We start from the raw sequence: 22,740 nt of genomic DNA, 5'->3' as shown, positions 1-22,740 counted from the left end.
CAGGGTGGCAAACTAAATACACTTACAGTACTACAGATGTTTGTTTTAAAGTCACACTGACACTCGATGACCATTAAATAGGGACACCAGCCAGAGACATATACAGCATAAAGGTTTATGTAAATTCACACAGAAAATTGTAATCCCCTGCAAATGTGACGCGAAGAAGCAAAGCTTCCATGATAGTCACTCCTAGATAATTATTCATTCAATCAATCAAATCAATCAAATTTTATTTGTAAAGCCCATATTCACAAATCCCAATTTGTCTCATAGGACTAAATAGGGTGCGTTATCCTCTGTCCTACATAAATCCAACAGAACTTAAAGTTGCTGCAGAAGACAAAGGGCCTCATGCAAGAACAATTTGTATGAACCGATGTGTTCATAAGTGGCTTAGTGGTTTAAGTGACTAAAGAGAATTTTACCTATTCGCTAATAATTTTGAAGTAGTGATCCAGACCTAATCTAGGAGTCACATGAAACTAGACTAATGTAATTCAAATAAGGTTTTTACTAATGGATTGTAAAAGATTGAAACAATTCTTCAATAAATGTATAAGTTACACCTCAAAGGATGTTGACATTAATTCCTTTAAACCCACCAATTCTAAATGATAATTCTTAATGACTTAATGTAACTGCTAAATGTCGTTGCTTGATGGCCCTGGGAGCACTCAAGTCCTAATGTACAATTGATGCAGTTGGCAACCATCTGCCGATGGTTGGTTTGACAATTGTCATTTGTTAATAGTCACCATGCAAGTGATTCTCTGATCCTTTACCTGAAACTCACTTGACATTCCTCATCCTGCAGGAAGTGCTCATTGAAATGAGATGTCTGGACATGTTGAGCTCTTTTACTCTCTTTTTCTTGAATGAACACTTTTCCGACACATTGTGAACAGAGTGTAGACTTATATTGTATTGTTGGGGAGTTCGTTGTGGAAATTTCCTTGTGCAGATTTACTTGAATATGAATCAGTGGCATTCATCATGTTTTTTTCATTTATACATCTAGCATGTCATGTACATATGATCTCTCTGCACAAGTACATTTATGAGCAATTGGTGTCCTTTTTTGTACACTTTTTTGTATCACAACCAAAGATTCTACAGCTCACCACATTATGAAGCTTTTTGATTGTTCATTGAGGACCTAGGTTTGGTTTTGCATATTGTCATTGTCTCTACAGAAAAGTTTGAAAAAAAGGAGATAACGACAAATAGTGGGATCATCTCAATAAAAACTACTAATTACATACACTACTGCAAATGGACAAAATAGCACAGTACAGCTGTCAGATCCTGACAAAGTACAAGCTGAAGTAAATAAGGAGCAAATGGTTAATGCATTGGAATAATAACTAAAGCTGTAAGCAGCGTTGAATGTGCATGTGGGCTGTATAAGCAGGATGCTGGTCAACATAGCCTCTGTGCTATGTTGATGCCATTTAAGATGCCATTTCTTGCTTGTTTGCGTGGCACGATGAATTGCACATTGTGTATCGACGCCTGATTGGGGCATGAAATCTCATTTAAATTCGATAGCTTTACCTTCAAAGTGTAAAGGAACTAACTGCTTTGCTTGGACATATTTCCCGCCTTCTAAATCAGAAGGTTTTCTAAACTACAAACACAGTTTTGAATTGTGGTTCATGTATAACAGCATTAATGTACCCTTTAATGTCAAACCTGTGCTCATATTTGTAAATACATGTTTTGCGATTTCAATAATACTTGACATAGTAAGCTTTTCAACAACATGTTTGACATTTTTCGTGAGAAACCCTCAAAATGTTGTCTCAACTGTCAGTCAACTTGTACTTTGCACCCAGTTCCGAAACTTCTATCCTAAGACAGGACTGCGAATGCAAACTTTATCAGCTTCAACCAATTCCTTGTGAGTCTAGTGTGTTAATAGATGTGGTTAAAAAACAAACTGCAAACAACTAAATATCGACTGAATATAGACTGTAGTATTGAAACCGTGAACTATTGGTGTCAAGGCCCATAAGTGTAATGCTTAGAGTATCAGATACTCCTATTAGGCAGTAAATTGACATATTATATTTATTTTAATTGTCTTGTTTTAATATATAAATCGATCAATTTTATTTAACAATCTCATTGAGATTGAAATATATTTCCGCACAAAATAATTAGTTAACAATTAATCCCAACACTATTAGCAGACTATTAATGTAAACACAATATTCAGTTGAGGTGCAAAAAAAAACATTCAAGAATATGTTGAGTTGGTTGAATTTACAACCTGACAACCCAGCTGTGAGGACAATTTCGGCTGGCTTTGCACTCAATGACCACACTTTTAACAATAAGAAAATGAAAATTACAAAATTTATTTGAAGCTAAATGTAAAACATTAAACAAAAATAACAGACCTTAACATTATTTTTAGAATAGAAGGGATATTAAAAAGCATCATCGGTTTCTGTAATTTAGGGACGAATAAGGTCAATTGAAAAAAAATGTGGTTATTCAGTTTCTATAATGACAGTATGACAATACAATATACTTTTATTTGAGGTTGTAGCTTTCAATCAATGTTGAATTGAAAGGCTTTATCTTTCCACAAGTGAATTTTTGCCCACTACACACATGGTGATTACTGAATTAAATTTAGTCAATGATTCTTTATTTTTGTCAATGATTCTTTGAAGTAGCAGTTTGTCTCCATTGAGATTTAGTAGAATAAGTCAAAGTCGGTATCTATCTATTTATGGTTCCAGAATGATTTTATAATGAAAATGTTGTGAAAAAGATGTGCAGATTTGGAGAAGCCTTGTCCGTAATGAAACAGTTTTATTGATTCTGCTATAGTAATGTGCTGCGTGCAGAAGTATTGTTATTGGCATAATAATGAAAGTACATCTGACCACTGAATTCTAGTGCTCGAGGAGATGAAGTGCCTTGAAGAACAATAAGCTGTGTGTGCATGGCCATATGTGCATATGGCTGTGTGTGTGTAAAATGTGTAAATTGCTCTATCTCACAGCCTCCAACCCCCTTTTATTTTCCATGAAAGTGTCCAGTCAGCAGTGCCTACTTGGACTGTAAATGGTAATTTATCTTCTACTCTGTTGGTTTTTTCGCTAGAAAAATAGAAACAACATATGGTTACTGTGTTTTCTTGACTGATTGTTAGAGATTTCTTTCTTTTATGAAAAACTCAAATTATTTTTGGGTTTGTCTAGTGCCATTTTAACTGCTAGCAGTAAGGCCCCAGGCCACTGCATAATATTACAGTGAGCAAGTAAATATGCCAATATATTATACTTTTAATGGATATGGCCCCTGATTCTACCTAATATTTTATTAATACATATTTTTTTACTTATAAAATGTGTACCATTCACACTCGTCACTTTGTTTCTCTGTTATATATAGGATATTTAAATAATGAGACAAATTAACACAGCAGAATCTCTCCATCTCAATTGCACCATTCAAGATCGTGAAATGAATACACAAATTGCATGCAGTAATAGAAGAAATATAATTATTATGCATTAACTTAATTCACTCAACTAAAAATGTACTGGTAAAACATAACAATGCACATAAACAGTTAGGAAATAACTGACTTGAACACTGTGGACTGCGTGTGTGTGTGTGTGAGAGAGAGAGAGAGAGAGAGAGAGAGAGAGAGAGAGAGAGAGAGAGAGAGAGAGAGAGAGAGAGAGAGAGAGAGAGAGAGAGAGAGAGAGAGAGAGAGAGAGAGAGAGAGAGAGAGAGAGAGAGAGAGAGAGAGAGAGAGAGAGAGAGAATTTGGTGGCACAGAATTCCCAGAGGTATTTGCCATGACTGACAAGGCTCAATGGATGGCATGTGTATATCCATGGCCATGCACATGTGATTTGGAAGAAAAATCATGTCCCTGTTGTTATGACATGGGGACATCCTCTCTGCCTGGGGAGGGAAAGGGAGAATGAGGCGAGCCAGCGAAAATAAGACACACAAAGCTGCTATGTAGGTTTGACATTGGTCTGACCTCACAGTCCAACATCTGAAAGCATTGGTGCGTCAGAAAGAAAGTGGCTGAGTTTACTGTTAGGGTTATGGTTTAATATAAATATGTATATATGTTACCCTTAGCCTCACCACACACACACACACACACACGCACACACACTGACAGTGACACAGAGAATTTCCGCTTGAATACACCCCTGTCCTTTCACTCTGTGGTACACAGCACACAGCCTGACCACAAGCCATGATCTCTCTCTCTCTCTCCGCGTGCATATGTATGCGTGTTTGTTTCAAAGAAACTCATGATTTACACACAGAGCACCTCATAGACAGCCTCTGTTTATCTTTTTATAAATTATAATCATTAAGAATAATAATCTGTACTTGTCTGTACTGTACTTTTTTTCTCTGGCACACTTGCTCCCTGTTTTTCATTCTTACTTTCTTCATCGCTCCTTCTATCCCCAGGGTTCTCTCTCTTTTGCCCCATAGGAGGAAGAAATCATCATGATTTTCCTTTAGAAATGTCCCCAGATATTGTGTGTCAGTAAATCAGTTTGGGGCTTGTCAGTGCTTGTCTGTGTTTGCATGTGGACACTGTGTATGCATTGGTCAATGTGAGCTTCTCAGAAACTGATGTCACACACACACTAATTTATTTACCTCTTTTGGAAAATACTTTCTTTTTACCTTCAACAAGGATGTTATATTTTCCCTCCAGTTCGTTTGTTTGTCGGTTGGTTTGTATGTTTGCTTGTTTGTGAGCAAGATTATGCAAAATTATAGGTTGGATTATCGTGAAACTTGGTGGAAGGATGCAGTGTGTGTCAAGAAAAATCTCTTTAAGTTTGAATTTTAAAAAAGTGTTTTTTTCACACTTTCTTTTCCATTGTTACATAGGATGTTTTTTTTTTACATTTTCCTTTATATCTTAGAGAATAATTAATGGAGCTTGATATTTTTTATGAGGAATGATTAGCCGACTGGTATTTATGTGTGTACAATTAAGATCCAGATCTCTTGAATTTAAATGTGATTTCATAAGGGGACTCTTGGACCTTGCAGTCTAGTGCCGGGTGGATATGTAATGTAAGTGAAAGGTTTTTGATGGCTTCTTACAAGCTTCAGGTAATTCCTTCTCCTTCTGCCTTGGCAGAATCTATGAATACAATTTATGTATAGGCACACTTATAATCCTTTGAGGATGTTATTTAGACCGTCTGTAAGTAAGCAGGAAATATGTAAAATAGGCTATGTAACCAAAAATGGATGGAGGCATGCTGACACTTATCCAGTGCTTTCAGTCGTACTTGATGAGGAGCATGCTAATATGACAAAGAAACATAAGTTCCTTTCAGTATTTTCTCTAACTAAGCAACTGCAAATAGATTCACTGCTCCCTGTTTACCAACACACACACACACACACACACGTGAACGGTCTTGTGTTATGGGTTTCAGTTCTGTCAGTATTGATGAAATTATCTCTGATAAAGAGCTAAAATGATCACTTTAAAATTAAAACTTTAAGCCTTAAAGTACAGAAACTTAAATAACAATTTTCCAATTATATTCTGATTGATGAGTGAGCCAGAAAAGCATTTCCCTCGCTGAACAATGAATATACATGTGTTAGGCCTTTAAAGCGCTTAGGATATTGCTCTATAGATGGTTTTACTAATATTTCAAAGTTAAATTTTATAGCCTTTATGTTTGAAAATTGTTAAAATTTGATTGATTGATGGTTGTGTGGGTGTGCGTGTGTGAGTGCATGCATGACTGTGTTGTTTCTATGTGGTGTGTATGGGTGTAGGCAACATGTGTAAATGGTGTGTAGGCCTCTACACATAAAGTACATAATATTACACAAGGAAAGCATAATTTCTGTTTATTTGGTTTATTTTTTACAATTGACCCTTCATCCTACCTTTTATTATCCGGTAGTGAATTACAATGTGCATGTGCTGCTCGCTTGCCGTCTCCTGTCACAGTCGGGGCAAACAGTTCAAAAACACTCTGACCCTCCACCACCCCACAACAATCCATCACACAAGCACACCCGCAACCACACACGCACACACCAGTAGGGACGTCAGGATTGGACGCAGCAGGGGATCCCCAGCTTTTCGCTTCTGCCTCGCTTGGCGTATCAGCAGCATCCTGCAGCGGGGGAAGAGACTCTCGCCGGCTCCCACTGCACTTGAGGAGGGCAGCGGTAACCGAGGACACGCTTGTTCCTCAGCCCGTGGCTGAGAGAGAGAGAGCTCAGAAGAGAGGTGGTTGTCCACCACAGTGACTTCTTCTTAAAACAAAGCGACACTTTGGAGCGTCTCGGAGAGAGAGAGAGAGAGAGCGAGAGAGCGAGAGAGCGAGAGAGCGAGAGGAACGTGTCATTACGAGACCTCGTCATTGCACTGCGTTTGCCGCTGACAGCCGCGCACACCGCGCTGCCTAGGTTGTTGTTCGGCGCGCCCCCTTTATGTTTTACAGAAAAGATCCACCCGAAAGAACGAACAGAACGTTGTCTTCTTTGTGCTTCTCCGAATGAGCTCGGTGGGAACTAACTGATTGGGACACGAGTAGATTGAAAAGGACGGTGCGTCGCTTTCAGTTGCCGAAAGCGCTTTTTATTCTTTTGCCTAATTTACCAGCTTCGATAATAAAGAGTGAGGTCGACGCTGAAGAAGTAGCAGAAGTTTTCTTGGGGGAAACCAGAAGAAAAGCGACGAGTGCATGGCAGCGAAGACCCGCCGCAGCCCCACGAACAGGTAGGACACACGCCAACAGACCAGTCTGACAGAGAGCACAGCGGGAGGAGCGCTGCGTGGAGGTGCGTGGACTCTCCGCAGCCCCGCGCGCTCCACTAGACACGACAGATGCGCTTCTGTCCCTCAAACCTGACAGGTCCATTTAATCCTAACATCGCTGCTGAACGCGACTGGGACTTCTCTGAGGTTCTTGTTTGTTTCCACCGCCGCGAAGAGCGAGACGCGCGGTGGACGTGTTCGAAAAGTTCTTTTGATTTGAGCAGACTTAGCACTTCTCGGATAATCTACCGTCTAACTGTTTTTAATTCGGAACAAGCCCCGAAGCTGAGTTCGCTGTCATGACAGAACATCCCTTGTAAGATACAAATCCCAGCTATGTCTATGCATTTAATATCTCGTGTTTGGGTGGAGGCTCTAGTCATAATACGTGTTACTGTCTGAATGAATTGGCAAATTGTCGAGAGTCTCTGTGAATCTGATACCTGGGACACGTGAAGGTCACACACGAGGAGCTGGGTTTCGGAATGAAACAAGGAGGACTTGATTTTTTTGGGCTTAAAACACAAAACGCACAGTAGAGTGAAACCTGTGACAGAAAGCTGTGTGCATCTTCAGAATTCTGCTAAAGGTTGCATCTTTAGAAATGAAAAAAATTGCTTCACAGTAAACATTCCAATTTGATAGGATTAATTTCCACACTGTAATATGGATCAGTAATACAGGTGAAACAGTTAATGCGCACTGTAACGTTGATCATTTATTGTGAATGAAATAAAACCAGGACGCACGTTCCTCCTCTGCACAATCCACAAGCATATTTAGACAGATTAATGCCAGCGTATTTGTGTGTGTGTGTGTGTGTGTGTGTATGTGTGCGTAAGAGAGAGAGTTGAATGTATTGCGATGTTGCTATGAAGTATTTCGCATGATAGTGAAGGAGTAGGTGTCTCTCGCCTTGTATTTCATCTCTTCTCCTTCCCTCATATTTCTGTGGCTATATTTCCTTAATTTCCATCATGTAAAATATGCAATATATATTTTAACAATCCTGTGTTTGAATTTTTGTAATTTTATTTTTCGGACTTTTTATAAACATTCAGTCCTTCTTCTCTATGGATTTTATAGTACAGAATGTATGTCCTTGTTTCTTTTGACAGCATTTGATGACCCCCACTAACACCTTCTTTGCTCCACTCTATTATTTTGCTTTGGGATTGATAGACGGTCCTCAAGTTAGATTTCACGCAGTCACTTTTGTGAAGAAGCTGGAGCTTTTGTAGTTACCGTACAGCAACCGTGTGGATGTTGCAGCAAATGTGTAAGGTGTGTTAATTTGAGTAAAATATCCAAGTCAAAAGGTTTTATCTTTTCTATTCAAAGAAATAACATCCTCTTATGGTTTTTGTTTGTTTTGATTCATTTTGTTTCTTGCTACTAGTTTCATTGATCAAATTAAACACACACGCACATCATGAAAACTATGATAAAAGGGCAGTTGTGTAGAAGCAGAAGTGTTCAATATTGTGTAAAAAATGCAAGCTTATTTTAAGTGCATTGTACATATATTCAGAGATTATTGCAAAGCAAGGCACTATATTTATATGATATTAATACTATTTTATCTGTATCTGTAGGTAACCGATTCCAAAATATTACCATGCACGTGTTGTCTTTTCCTATAAGTGCTTAAGCTGCATTACCTCTGAACTACAGGTACCTGAAGTCCAGAAAATGTGTTTTTAAGCTGTACCATGATCTAGATGTAGATGTAGAGTCCCACACAGAAGAGTCATGTACAGGCTGAAGAGGAGACAAATGACTGTACACTACTGTAAGTGTCACAGATGTATGAAGCAGCCCCCTTGCTACACACACAAAGAAGTGAGCAGGTGTAATACTGCTTGATAAAGACAGAACCGACTTTTTTTTTTTTCTTGAAATAATTGTAGGCGAGTTTCTGGTTTCATCGAACAGATGGCAGACAGGTATGTGTCTATGTATATGTTCTGTTTAAAGGATACTAAATGCAGTAAACAGTATATATTATTTCACACTTATATACCTTTATTCAACTCTGCAATGTTGTGAAGTTGCCATCACAAAAAAAACGACAAAGAAAGAGGTGTTACACGGAGACACCTGAGGTGATAAAGTCCTGCACATGTATATTCATCACCAGCAGCTGAAGCAGAGAGGGAGAAAAAAAAGCAAACAAATTGATAAAGCATGAAGAAAGATAGATTTTAGAAGAAGAATTTAACTTTGATTGATCTTTATAACCTTGTGATATTTAGTTCCACTACTGCCGTACTCTGGTGGCCACACATCAGGCATGCTGGGAGACATGGTGTCCAGTAGCAAAAATGCTTCCCCCCTCTGCTGGAATTATTTTGATGATTTTGTGATTACTGTAAGTTAACCTGCAGGTATGATTAATATGGCAAGAAAATCATAAACATGTTATTTTTGTTATACAGTATTACTTTTCGCACCATCATTCAATATAAAAATGTCACTTAATACTATAGTTAATGTGAATTATTGTGAATCAGAATAAAATCTGGAGCTTGAAGCTCCTTACATTAGATTTTTGTTCTTGCTTGTTAGAAGTGCACTTGCCTCAGTATAACGCAAAAAAAAAGATGTGGAAAGATTTGACTTCATGACATTACTCTGGAAAATGTTTGTTACTGTTGTAAAACCAATTAAATTAGGCTCTACTTTTTTAAGCAATTATAAAATCAATTGCATAATTGTTTTTAGGTTAATTATTATGGTTTGTATTGGATGCTATGTTTCATAGTCAACTTGAAATGCTGCATGTTAAAACTTATCTATACCACTTTTAGTAGAAGAATGTGTAACTATCAAATGATTTTATTCACATATCCATTTGGTTCACCTTTCCAGCTGCAAACACGTTTCAACTAACCTGGAAACCTATCAAAATGGATTCCACATGGTTTTGTCTTACAATTCCTATGAGTAAATGTTTATTTTAACTTTCATTTGTTTAATTGGTTGATCACCAGTTGATAAATGAACAGAGTGCCTTCAGACTGATCTATAAAACATCTGTGTCTGATCTTCTGTAATTCAGGATGTTGTAGTCTTTGAAAGTCACTGTGTGTAACTGTATCCGGTTCAAAATCCCTTGATTTGCCTTGGCCCTATTGCAGCAGAGAAAGATCTGCTGGTCTGTGGATGTATCTTCTGTGTATGTGTGTATGTATGTGTGCGTGTGCTTGTGCATGTGTGTGTGTGTGTGTTTGTATTATTGTTTCACTGTCTCTTGCTCTCTAACTTCTTGTGCTAATATATTGACAAACACACACCTACTGTATGTGTGCGCCTGTTGTATGCTTGTGCCTCATGTGTGCTTGTGCCTGTTGTGTGCATTTTCAATGATTGCCATGAGAGCCCTCAAACTGAAGATTTATCCGCATAGTGTGTGTGTTTGTGTATGGGTGTATTATCCAGGGAGTGCTCAGACTGAAGCTCCAGCTGATGAAAGCTACCTGGAGCTTCATAAATGGATCCTTTGTCGAACGGTGGAGCCTGTGTGCAGGGCTTCAGGGCTTTCCACAATTATAAAGAGTAGCCCGGCAGTGGGAAAATAGTAGCCAGCTAAAGGGGTCTTGGAGGCATGTTAAAAACTTTGGCCATAAAAAAGTCTAAATTTGGTGGAAACTGGATCAAAAATAATACCACTATTAAATCATATACACTGATGTTTATTTTATTTTAAGGACTTCGCTTCTGTATGTAGTGAATTATTTTCAAGATGAATTTGGCTTCATGTGCCTCTTCACCCGCATAGTCTGAAAATATTCACAACTATTTGTGACTGATCAGTATTAATGTTTCCTGCCTGCTCTATAAAACAAAAACACTTATTTTTATCATGGCGCAGATAAATGTAAAAAAAAGCAGCTCGCCAGTGAATTTACTGGCCGACATACCTAAGACGGAATCTAAGGTTGATCAGTCACATTTGATATGTAAATCAATACCTATTAAAAACTGCAACAATCAATTTAAGAGGTCCCGTGGTTGCCAAAACTATCAGGACCTCCATTTACTTCCATTTGGCCAGTGCCCGACGGCAGGAAGTATATTTATTCAGACAGAAATTTACCAAATACGATTTAAAAACAAATTATATTTAATGCTCACAGACGCCTACGGTCTACAAGGATTATTGTGTGAGTAAACAGTTATTATCTTATTAAATCATGTTTAACATTTGTATATAGGATTTTTTGTCCCAGGGTGTTGCATGTTGCGGCGCCGTAGCGCCCCATAATTGACCAGCCGCCACTGGTGGTGAGTAGATACAGTCAATTCAATTTTTTTTGCGAATGGATGCATTTGTAAATCGCTTTTTTAGACTTGATGACCACTCAAAGTGTGTTACAGTACAGTTTTTGATTCACCCATTCACACACCCCTTAATACAGTGAATCTATTAGCAGCCCTTTTTTTTGTTCTATGAGGGGAAATTCAGGGTACAGCATCTTGCAGATGGGCAAGACTGGGGATCGGACTGTCGACCTACTGGTTGGACGGAAATGCTCTACCATTCAACCACAGCCGTCCCACTAACTATCCCTTTCAGAAGGCTTGCGCTGCCCCTGCATTTTGTGGAGATGCTGACCAGATCTACAAATTGGGGGACATTAAAATTGACCCCTAAACTTATTTAACGTTTGAGAAATACTGTGACAAAAATGAGATAACAATGACAATAACAATGGTATATCTGCAAATGTAACTGGCCAGCCAGCAACCAAATGTGGGTGTTTTGCCACCCTAGTGGTCTCTTTCTTACACACACACGCGCATACACACACACACACACACATCACCATCACCACCGCCAACATTCAGTGCGTGTCTCTTGCTGGCTGGTTGGTTATATTTTACGCTGGCTCATTGGTGCTGAGCCACTCGTAAAGACATGTGTATAGGCTGGTGTACTGTAGTGTGTGTGGGTGTCAGTGAAATATTCAACTGGAACATGGTAGGCCATAAGCCCCTTTTGAACAGAGATCCCACTATATTGCCATAAAGAAGACTCATTATTCTATTTTAACTTGTTTACACTGATACATACGAGCAGTTTATTAGTGCCTATTGCAGCAAGAAGATGGAACGGCAATGCCTATAGTGTTTGTACCATTTATAGGGAGATGAAATAAAGTTACAACATTCCCGCCTTGAACACGCTGTGTAAAAGGTGCTATAGATCACGTAGTCTGATATGAATACTTTTTCTACATGTATCACTTTTGCACACATTTTTTTATAAGAGCCACATTTTATTATTGTATATTTCATTATATCCTCTTGGACATTTTTCATTTCTTTGAGTTTCGCATAATATTTTTCCTAGTGGCACTTTTTCTTCAAGTCAAGGTTTTAACATTTTTCATGGCAACGCCGTTGTCCCTGCCCTCTCCCCCTTCAGCCACTCATGTGCTCCGTGTCTCTTCAGCATGTAAACTGAACTAGATGTAGCCAGTTACCCAGAGTAGCTGAACTGACAAAGACCCCATTCAGACCTGGCATTGACATCCTTCCTGTATGGTCGATCACAAGTGGACAGTGCTAAGTACATGTGTGAACACACCCAAATGCAGCCTCAATGGATCTCATACCTTAAACTGTGTGAACACAAATGTGTTCTCCTAAGCAATATATGAAGAACTGCATACTCACCCAATGTTCACTACAGTAGACCTAGTCAACTACTGGCCTGTGGACCATTATATTTTTCTATGGCCCACAAGACTGCCTGTCAATCAGGCTGGCATGTCTGTGATATGATAATTCTAAGGAATATTTGAGCATTTTGATGTGTTCCTATCTGCTTTGATTATCTGTCTTCTCTTCCTATGGCGGGACTGAATATGCACACATTCGCACACAAACACTGCCCCAAGACTTCACTCCCACACTCAAGCCATTATCAGAAATGACCTGCGGTTAAAGTCCACACAATTGAGTCTGGAGATTACCCAGAGTCCTTCTTTCACATATGCAGCGGAAGCTTCTCTCATTCACGACAACAACAAATCCTCTGTATTATTCAGGTGAGAGGTGGAGCAGCTGGTTGCAGCAGGCAGAGCAGGAAAAGACTTATAAACTCTGTAAAGATCAAGTGATCATGTTTACAGCACTCCCTTTAATCTTCGTCAGTGTCATCGCTTTTTCACTATCTATCTCTCTAGCTATCTATACAGAGTGATCAGGGTAATGCGCTTTATTGGACACCACTATTCAGTTCAACATATATTTAAATTTACTGTCTCTTACCTAATATAGATGAGCTGATCTATGAGGCAACATCGTCCAAACCATGAATTAAATACGTGAGCCTCTCCAGATACTTTTACACCATTGAACAGAAAGACATTTTCCAGACATTTTTAAGAGCTATCAGAAGTGAGGAGAGACAAATATTGGTAAAGACTGTTTTGACAACGCCTCTCCAAGAGGCATTGAGCATAGCCTAAACACTGCTAATCATGTCAGGAAAGTTTACAATGTTGTACAATAGTAGTAGACTTGACGTTGGCTAATTATTAATAATCATGAAATATGATTATTAAAATAATAAAAAATATTTATTAAAAAAAAAAGTTCAAGCTATCAATTAAGATAGTAAAATAATAAATTAGAAATGATACGTTATCAATTAAGAATAGTTTAATAATTAATGAAAACAATACAATTATCAATTAAGAATAATATAATCTGTAATTATTACTTATCGTTGCGGGGCACCACACTGGTTACAGGGACCAACAAGTCAATCTGTAAAGATCAGTCTCAGTTTATAAAAGTTAAATTAATAATCTCAATATTTAATATTGATGATTATATAATAAACAATGAAGGGTTTTAAGTTCAAGCACAGGCTATAGTTATCCAGCTGTATTCACATACATATGCACAAATAATCCCAGAATCAAGATACTTCAATTACAAAAGGATTTATTAAAAAGGGAAATAAAGTTAATGCTATTCAATGATTCTTCATTTAACTAACTCCAATATTTCAAAGATAACAACAACAGCAGCACTTATCACAATTTAAATTATGATGGAGTGTGTGTGTGTGTGTGTGTGTGTGTGTGTGTGTGAGAGAGAGAGAGAGGGGGGAGAGGCAATGGCGTAATGACGCGGTCACGTGTTGATGTAGTCTGGCCGAATTCAAGATGATGTTACGTTCACGTAATTTCAAAATGGAGGTTTACTTTAGCGACGCCATGAGGCCGAAGTCAAGATGGCGGTTGGTTGCGTAAGTTACACAAAGAGTTTTCAGACAAAGAGATTCTAATCTCGTGCTTTTGGCACCAATTGGCGTCGCGATGTGTTCAGGCTCTGTGAGTCCAGATTTATCTATGTAACGTGAAATGTGTGACTGCAGGTCGGGATGTGTGTAAAAGCAGGTTTAGGAGGGACTCAAATTGGCGTTGTGTACTGATCTTTTGATCGGTAAAGTCTCTGCAAACCTAGTCGGACGATAACAGTGCGGCCGGGCACTTTTAATACAGTCGACACAGCCGTAACAGCACCGGCTGTAACTCAACAAAGAATCTAATTTCTCCTCAAATTCACTACAATCTTAACCTTCAATGAAATGTGAAATTACTTGTTACAAATCTTTACAGTAGGTTATAACTTATAAGAAGTTACAGAAATATGTAAAACAAGAAAATGCAATATTTCAATAATAACCTCAACCATTGGAGAAAGGCTCTTTCTGACCAATTGCTTTATATTATTGTTGTTTTTTTATATTGTTCGATATTGTTGTTTTTAATTTGTTGTTTGTAAAGTGCACCAACCAAACCAAGGCAATTTCCTGTATGTGCAAATATACATGGCAATAAAAAGAATTCTGATTCTGATTCTGATAAATCTAAGAAAAATGCAGGTACTCAACAAGAATAACATTTCTCTTCTAAAGCAACTTGAATCTTCAAATACTTTAAATAAAAAATTAATTTCTGAGCTTATAAGGAATGTTTTTCGAATCAGTGACTCCCTTCAGCAAATTTCTTACCAACATGTGTGTTTCTTATTAGCGCTGTGCACTGCTGAACTACACTGATGCTTCAGTGTAAGGCTCCCCTCTGCATAACACCTGCCAGCACAGGTAATGATGTATGACAGAACACATACAGACACATAAAAACACAGACTATGTCTGCTGTAAGGGTTGGTAAGGAGCTACGGTTGCCAAAAAGGCCAGTGTGTTTACATGAGTGTACATGCTTACGTGCAATGGTGCACACACAGCCTACGTGGACCAGAGAAATCCTGAGAAGTTCAGTCTTATTCTCATTTGTTGCACAGGGAGTTTATGGAACTCCTGAAAAACTTGTTTTAAGCCATAAAACACCCATCACATTGAGCTAGAGCACATTATTAATTCTCACAAAACATTTTCCCAGCAGTGTTGTGGTGTCAAGTTTCCCTATGGCAAAGTTAAGGGGCGTTCCAGTTTTTTTCCATTTCCCTCTCCTCCACCACCACTACTATTGGGGATTGGAAGTGGTGCAACTATTAGCCCTTCTTCATCTTGTAGAATTAAATTTATAAATTCCATATTACCTTGGGGGTGTATACAGCCAGACAGGTTATCCTGGATAGCTTTCAGCTTTGAGCTTCAGCTTTTTTTGGGGAGTAAACCCTTTTGCCAGTGTCGGCACCATTTGTAGGATGTTTACACCCTAATTCAAGATGTGTGTTCAGACTGGTTAGGAAATTTTTTTGCATTTCTGTTTGGAATGTATGGCACACTCTGGTAGTGGGGGATTCTTATACATTATCCTAGAAAAATATCTAAAGCTGGAAAAGTTGCCCCTATCGATCCCACAATGCAAACTACATACGTCACGGAATTCAATATGAAATAAGAGAGCTGATGAGGAAATTGGTAACAAAACACATTATTGAGGAAACAACTTTGAATGGACTATTGTTCTGCGCTTTGTTGATGTAAGCTGCACCATTAAAGAGACACTCCTGACAATCTCAAATGTCAGATGCAAGTGATGCAACCTTCTTACACAGACTTTTCAGTTTGGAACTTAAAAGAGACAAAATTCAAAATCACAATGGGGCCTCACTTATGTCAGGGGGACTTGGTGGGTTTCAAAGACTCTTTCATGTTGAGCTGGATGGAGGATTCCCGTATGTTCACTCCTTACTGCAGCAGCTACCAACTACTTAGCTCTTGTTTTTGCCATGACCTCAGAGAGGGCTTTTAAGGATTTCTTCAGTATCTGTAATGTCCTCATCAGGTTAAAAAGAAAGCCCAGTATCAGAAGAACTCACTGAAGTGTATACTTGATGAGCTCTTTCACAATATAACTGAAATACTTGCATAATACAAACTCTGATGGGAGTGACCTTGCTGGGAATGCTGGGTCTAGATGTTCAGAATAAATGATGATATGTCATCCCGGCTTTAGCCTTCATGCTGTTATTGTGTGTAAGATAGTATCCATTCTTTAGCCAATTAATAGAATGCTAAAAAATTGTCAATACTGTCAAACAGTGTGTTATGGGCCTGCACACTGAAGACATATTCATGGGGTCTAGGAGTGTGCACATAGAGGCTACTGACTGCTGCAAGAGTAAGAGAAAGTGCACCGTCAACAGAAACTCAGATGTTTTGTTTAGCAGAGATGAAGAACACAAGAAAACCAGATTTCAGCTGCGTTGATGCAGTTCCAGGGTAAATGGTGCACTGCCTCAGAGAGTGAAACAGTGCATTTATTGAATGTACTGCTTCACTTTGCACAAAGAGAAAAAAAATTTAGGATCCAGGGGGAACTATGGTCATTGCTGCAAACTTCACTGTCACTTGACACCTCATACACAAGCTCAAAGATTGATCAGCTGACCAAAAATGCATGACAGAGACAAAACACAGTTTACTGAAGAGATTCCATTCATCAGCAGTTTTTTGTTCAGTCTGAGCCACTTCTATCAAGAAGACCACACTTGTTTTACAGAATTGTCATCTGGATAAGTTGTTGTAATATTCAGTCTGTTTCATCTTACCAATATTAAGTAATAGATACCTAAGACATAGAATAAAACACATACTGCGCTGGCTGCAAAGTGTTATGTACTCCTTGTTTGGTGTGTATTGTTGGTCTTGCTTATACAACTCTCAGTGTCCTTTTTTGTGACTTTAAGTGAGATCAGTGCACCAATAACTGGCTGAATTCTCGGAGGCAGAGTGTTCGTTACCGTGTAAGTCTATTTTTTCAAAGTTTCAAAAGAAATTCCCCATTATTATTTATGACACAGCAGCATAAACCATAAAATAGGCAGCTGAGTTTTCAACTATTACCTTTACTTTAAGCTCTTTCGTTTTTAGTATGTTTCAGAATTGATAGAATTGCTAAAGGTTGACCGCTACCCCCTAATCCACTTTTGTATCTCCTAACTTCCCGATTTGGGCCCTTGAGGTGTGCCTTGTGGTAGCATAAAAGTCAATCAAGTGGCTTAGCTGTAGAAAGGTGGTTCCTGTGGGGCCATAAAGCCACTACAATGGCCAGGAAATATTAGAGGAAAAGATGAAGAAATCTCTTGTTTGGTATTAATCACCACCCTCTTTCGCTTCTTACATGTGCTTGTGTCGTGCACATGCAAGTGCTCTTCAGCTCTTGTGTAGTTACTCTGGGTTCTTTGTTCCAGTCTTTTTCCAAGAGACAAGAGTGATGACAATGATCCCATCCATCCATTTCTATTGTTCTGTGACAAAAATCTTTCACCTCCATGCTTAGAAGTGTGTGTCTGTGTGTGTGTGTTTGTGTGTGCCTGCATGCATGCATGCATGTTTTTGTGTTTTGTGTTTCTGTCAATTGTGGACAGGCGTGGAGTATATAAAGTTCTATGAACCACTTCCTGTCTTCACGAAAGGAACTGAAATGGAAGCCCGATCAGTGAATCACAGAGGGACACACAGTTGCATGTCTTTCATTATGTTGATGCTTTCAGCTTTGGCCCTGAATGTAAGTGAAGTTAGCTAAAGCAATTTTGAACCAGATGCTGGTATAATTTATTTTACAGCTATCCCATGTGAGTAGCTCTGTAGCTGACATGTACAAATTGTTATATCAAGTGTATTTCCTGTGTTCTATTTACGAATATGCAATGCCTTCATGCACAACTTACATCAATGCTAATGAGTCCAAATAAAATTATGACAATGATTGCAATGAACCAGACATCTACCATACAGAGAGGTGATTAGTAACATATGTACACCTATATACTATAGCAGTGATTCTCAAATTGGGGTACGCGTACCCCTGGGGGTACTTGAAGGTACTCCAGGGGGTACTTGGGATTTTTTTTTTTTTATATTTAAAATTAGCATCCATTCAAAAATCCTTGAAAAATTGTTACTTAACAAATATTCAATATAATATAAGTGTAAGTTTATGAACTAAATTATATATTCAGTAGGCTTTTCAATTTAATTATCCTAAAAAAACAGAATCTCCCCCATACCGATGGTTTGACCTTACCTGGCACACGCCACCTGTCATCACCTGTCATCACCTGCCTTGAAAACTTCAACAATGGAGTTTAGTTGAAGTGCAGCAGCAATGCTGCTGAAACACGGAGGGACAAGTACCAAAGAAGGCGAAACCAGAGCAGAGAGCCTTCCCTAAACAACACCGTGAGAGCTTGTGCCTCATCGGAGGGGCGCTAAAACGTAAACGTTTTCCGTTGTGAAGTTAATGATTCATAACAAGAAGTCCGCGTCTCTACCGGTATCCTTTCAAAATAAAAGCCTGTAATACAAAAGCGGAAATGAAATTGTATGACCTTAAAGCGAACAAATATTTCACAATAAAATAACAGACACTTCACCAATATTAACATTAACATAGATTGGGTTATTTACACTTTTTGTTTTTTTCTGTGGGGAGAGATTAGCCAACAGTGGCATTAAGCCACCACATCTTCAGCGGTATCTCCAGACAGAACATGAAAGTCATGTTGCTAAGCCACCTGAGTTTTTTAAGAGGAAACTTTCTGAATTCAGGTCATCTCAAGACACGATGCGAAAAGCCTCCCAGAAGCAAGCGGAAACAAGCTACCTGTCAGTATTCTTTTCGATCCTTAAAGAAGATATTTTAAGATGATAAATATAAAAAAAATATGTTTTGAGCTAATCTTTTATTTAAAACTAAGTTAATGATACATTTTTTGGGAAGAAGTCTTTAGCTATAATCAAGTTCATGAGTTCAGTTTGAGAACATATCTTTATTATGATCCCAAAAGAGGTCACTTTAAGTTGATAATTATTTTGATGTGCACAAATCTTTATTTATATTGAGATAATAATAAAAGTCTTTAGTTATTTTTATATCTTTTTATTTCCAAATAGTTCAAGAGAGACCACTACAAATGAGCAATATTATGGAAATTGGTGGAGTTTTAAATTTGAATGTGTCTAGTTACAAGGATTAATAAATCACATTACATCTTTCTTTCAACCAAAAATGCTTTGCGCTGGTCAGTGGGTACTCTGCAGAATTGTTTCTTCAAAGGGGGTACTTCACTGAAAAAAGGTTGAGAACCACTGTACTATAGTATAGTAGTAGTGACTTATTTTAAAGAAAACAGCAAAACATCCATGTGTAGTATTTTTACAAGAGTAAATATCATTGAAACCTTCAATGAACCTTATTGATGTTACCTCTTGCCAGTCTATCGACCCCGAACCGTAGTAAGAAGCGCAGTTGTTTTGTAGCTTTGCTAGTTATTAGCTGGTAACTAGCTTATCGGTCCGAGCACTTGGCTGGAAGATGTGAGGAGTTGGCGTGCTGTGTTCCAGAACAGACAAGTTTATTTCCATACATAGTGGCAAACATAACTATCAGCCTCCAAACACTGTTGAGCTGTCTCGCTGAGCTAAACTTTGAGCTAACTATTCGCTATGTGGCATACACTCAGAGTGCAGCTGCAGTCACATGTGGCAATTCACACTCATAGAAACACATGTAGCGAACACTCTCCTGCACACACACACAAACACACATTAACACCTCTAGAGGCCTACGTCACACCCTCATGGCTGCCGTAGTTAAAGGGAAGGCTGGGCTGGTTACATTGACAAGCTATTAGTAAGTTAGACAGACAAATTATAACATTTCTTCTCACGCGCTGATAAAAAAAGAGCTTTCGACCATGTTGCCATTGAAGCAAACCCATGGTGCAACCAAACCCTTGTTTCATCCAACGTTATCTGTCATGGTTTTTGGGCTAGTCAACAGCATACTCATGTAGTACTTAAAAGAGACAGTGTGCTGCGGCTGTGCTGCACCTTTATGGTGATGTAAAAAGCAAAAGAAAAGAAGGAAAGGGTTAACATTATTTGAAATGAAATACAATATCATAACAACAATATTGTTGTAAGTCCCATTGCCCTGACTGCTTGTGTGGGCCTGAACTTGATTCTGTTTGATTCCATATGGATTCAAACTGTTGTGTAGTTCATTTAACACACATGTGTTTTATTAGAGAATAAATCCCATTGAAGCCCTCTAGTTCCACAGTAATCAAAGCCCCCTGTTAATTACAATCCAGCTTGTTATTAGAAATGTATTGTTGATGTAATTGCATAGTAAATTACTAATTAGGTGGCTAATTGCTAATTACAGTGGTTGGACTTGTAATTTATGTGTGGTGATTTTCTTGATCCAGTTGTGAAGTGTGGAGAAGATTTCACCGGGTGTGTCTTTCAATTGTTTGTGATTGCAGGTGGAATTCATTGGCTTTATAATATTGTGCAGGATCAAATTCTCCCTGTTGAGACCAGTTTGATTATGTAATATTTTTGAAAACCCAAATTTATGTCCATGCTGCATCACAAACTGCATTCTAATAGGTCAATGCTTCAACACGCTGTCCTTTGTTATGTAGATTCTGTTGTGTAGCTCTTGGCCTTGGTTGCCATGGTAAGAGTGCACCCTGTATAATACAGTCAGTACACAAACACAAACGCACACAAACAAACACACACTTCAAAGTTGTTTCTGTGTTGGCACATAGCTTATGAGAAATGAATGGAGGAAGATAACTGAATTCATCAGACTTACAGTGGAAGGGCAAGGGAGTAAGCTGCAATTTTTTAGACTGTTGAGTGCACTGCAAACTTTAACAAAAAATGTTGTCGTTTAAATCAAATATGATTGCAGTAACAGTAACACAAGTAAGATGTCTGTTACCATGGTAACTTAACTATAGAGTTCAATGTTTAGTTGTACAAACCTTATTTCATATTGATATACAATTAATATGATTTAACTGATGTATGTACATTGAGTGATACAAATCAGATTGAAAGATGATGTACAAATTGTATGAATTTTGAGCATGCACACATTTATTATTGATTAGTTATTATTTGTTTGGGTCAATGTTGGTAACACTTTTATCTATTTAATTTCATATCACACAACGGAGCGTCAGAATGGATCTAAACATATTGTCGAAAACGAAACAACATGAATACAGCTACAAAATGATTAACAATAGACTAATATTATTATCTTGAAATTGTTTGTTTTATTAGGATTATAATTTCATTGATTGATTACCTGGTCAAGTTTTTTTATATCCACTGTCTCCAATTGTTTGCTTATTGTGGGTTGGGTGGAGAGTCTCTCAATAATATTGTGTACGATCTTGACACTATTAAGTTGATGCACTCTGCTATAAGTGGCATCTATCTTCTGTCTGTCCTGGAAGAGGGATCCCTCACATGCAGCTCTCTCTGAGGCTTATTTTAATTGAATAAAAAACAGTATTGTTCTTTTATGTGCATCAAGCCTGTTGCTGATGATGCCATAGTGGCATCAAATTATGTATAATTACACAGGCCAGGTTCCAACAATCAATGACTCAGGGTCTGTTCCCGTGGCGTATTTTATTCTACTTTATGATTTTAAATATTTTTCCCAATGAGGAGATATCATATATAGTTGCATGCAGTCGGCTTGAGAATATTTTCTGCACCCAATGGGTTTTTTAGAGCGTGAAAGCTTTTTAGGGTGTCTATTCTGAGCGCTTCAATTTCTGTCCTTTTCAGCCTTTAGTGTCATTAATGTAGCTACTTTTCAGGCAACCACTCAGATGGGTGAAACTCATCACCTGGTAACCCAAAAAATGGATGAAAAGTTTTATCTGTTTTTTTATCTACACCAAGCTGAATGACTGAATCGACCCTATCAGAACAAAGACAGATAATACAATTTGTGGGTTCTCTGAATGTTGCTTTAGTTTGTTGACATAAAACAAAAAGATATGTGCAGCAAATTGTTCATGAAACACTGAGATGAAGCACTTCACAGAGCTGCTAGCTCTTTTCTGCGATAGGACAATGTATCTGTAATTAGTGAGGGTACACTCGTAGCTACAGTGCAGGCTGGTTACAACAGTTAGGATCAGAATTTGTTTTGTTAGGCAAGTATGCAAGCATACAAAATGTGTCTTAGTGTTTGCATCACAAATACAACATAGAAGAATAAGAATAAAAACAGTGAGACAATGTTTATTAATAAGACCTTAAAGACCGAAATTGGCTATACATGTGTCAAACGAAATATGGTCTGTGCTGTGGAACAAAACTGAGAAATTATGGATTAAAGTGATCAGAGCAATTTTTTTTTAGTTTAAATAACAATTGGAGGAGGAATGCGTACTCTGTATAGTCGGCTCAAATGACAACTGTGCAGTCATAAGTCAATGATATAAAGGTGGAGTTGGGGTGTAATGATCATTGAGGTTCGTTTGTTAATCGTATAGTTCAGTTGTTTATCTCTCCAATGTGTTCTTGGAGAGATGCTGCTTCTTTCTGCACAGGGAGGCTTTCATGGTTCAGTGTTTGCATAAGGGAAGAAATCAAGTCCATGACTTGGGTGGGATATGTT

The 22,740-nt window shown here is 38.1% G+C and overlaps 1 protein-coding gene across 2 annotated transcripts in view; it reads left to right on the top strand.

The window, feature by feature from the left end:
• Window positions 1-22,740, top strand: part of LOC133953412 (teneurin-3) — a 355,699-nt gene that overhangs the window by 299,520 nt on the left and 33,439 nt on the right. Inside the window, exon 1 of one of the 2 annotated variants that reach the window (XM_062387330.1) lies at window positions 6,458-6,763. The exons of the other annotated variant lie outside the window; for it this stretch is intronic. The gene's annotated coding sequence lies outside the window, so the exon portion shown is untranslated. Of the gene's footprint in view, window positions 1-6,457; window positions 6,764-22,740 lie in introns of those variants that run through there. 2 annotated transcript variants of the gene reach the window in all.

The sequence above is a fragment of the Platichthys flesus genome, chromosome 5 (assembly GCF_949316205.1).
Source record: "Platichthys flesus chromosome 5, fPlaFle2.1, whole genome shotgun sequence".
NCBI lineage: Eukaryota > Metazoa > Chordata > Actinopteri > Pleuronectiformes > Pleuronectidae > Platichthys > Platichthys flesus.
This window is presented reverse-complemented; position numbering and strand designations above follow the sequence as displayed.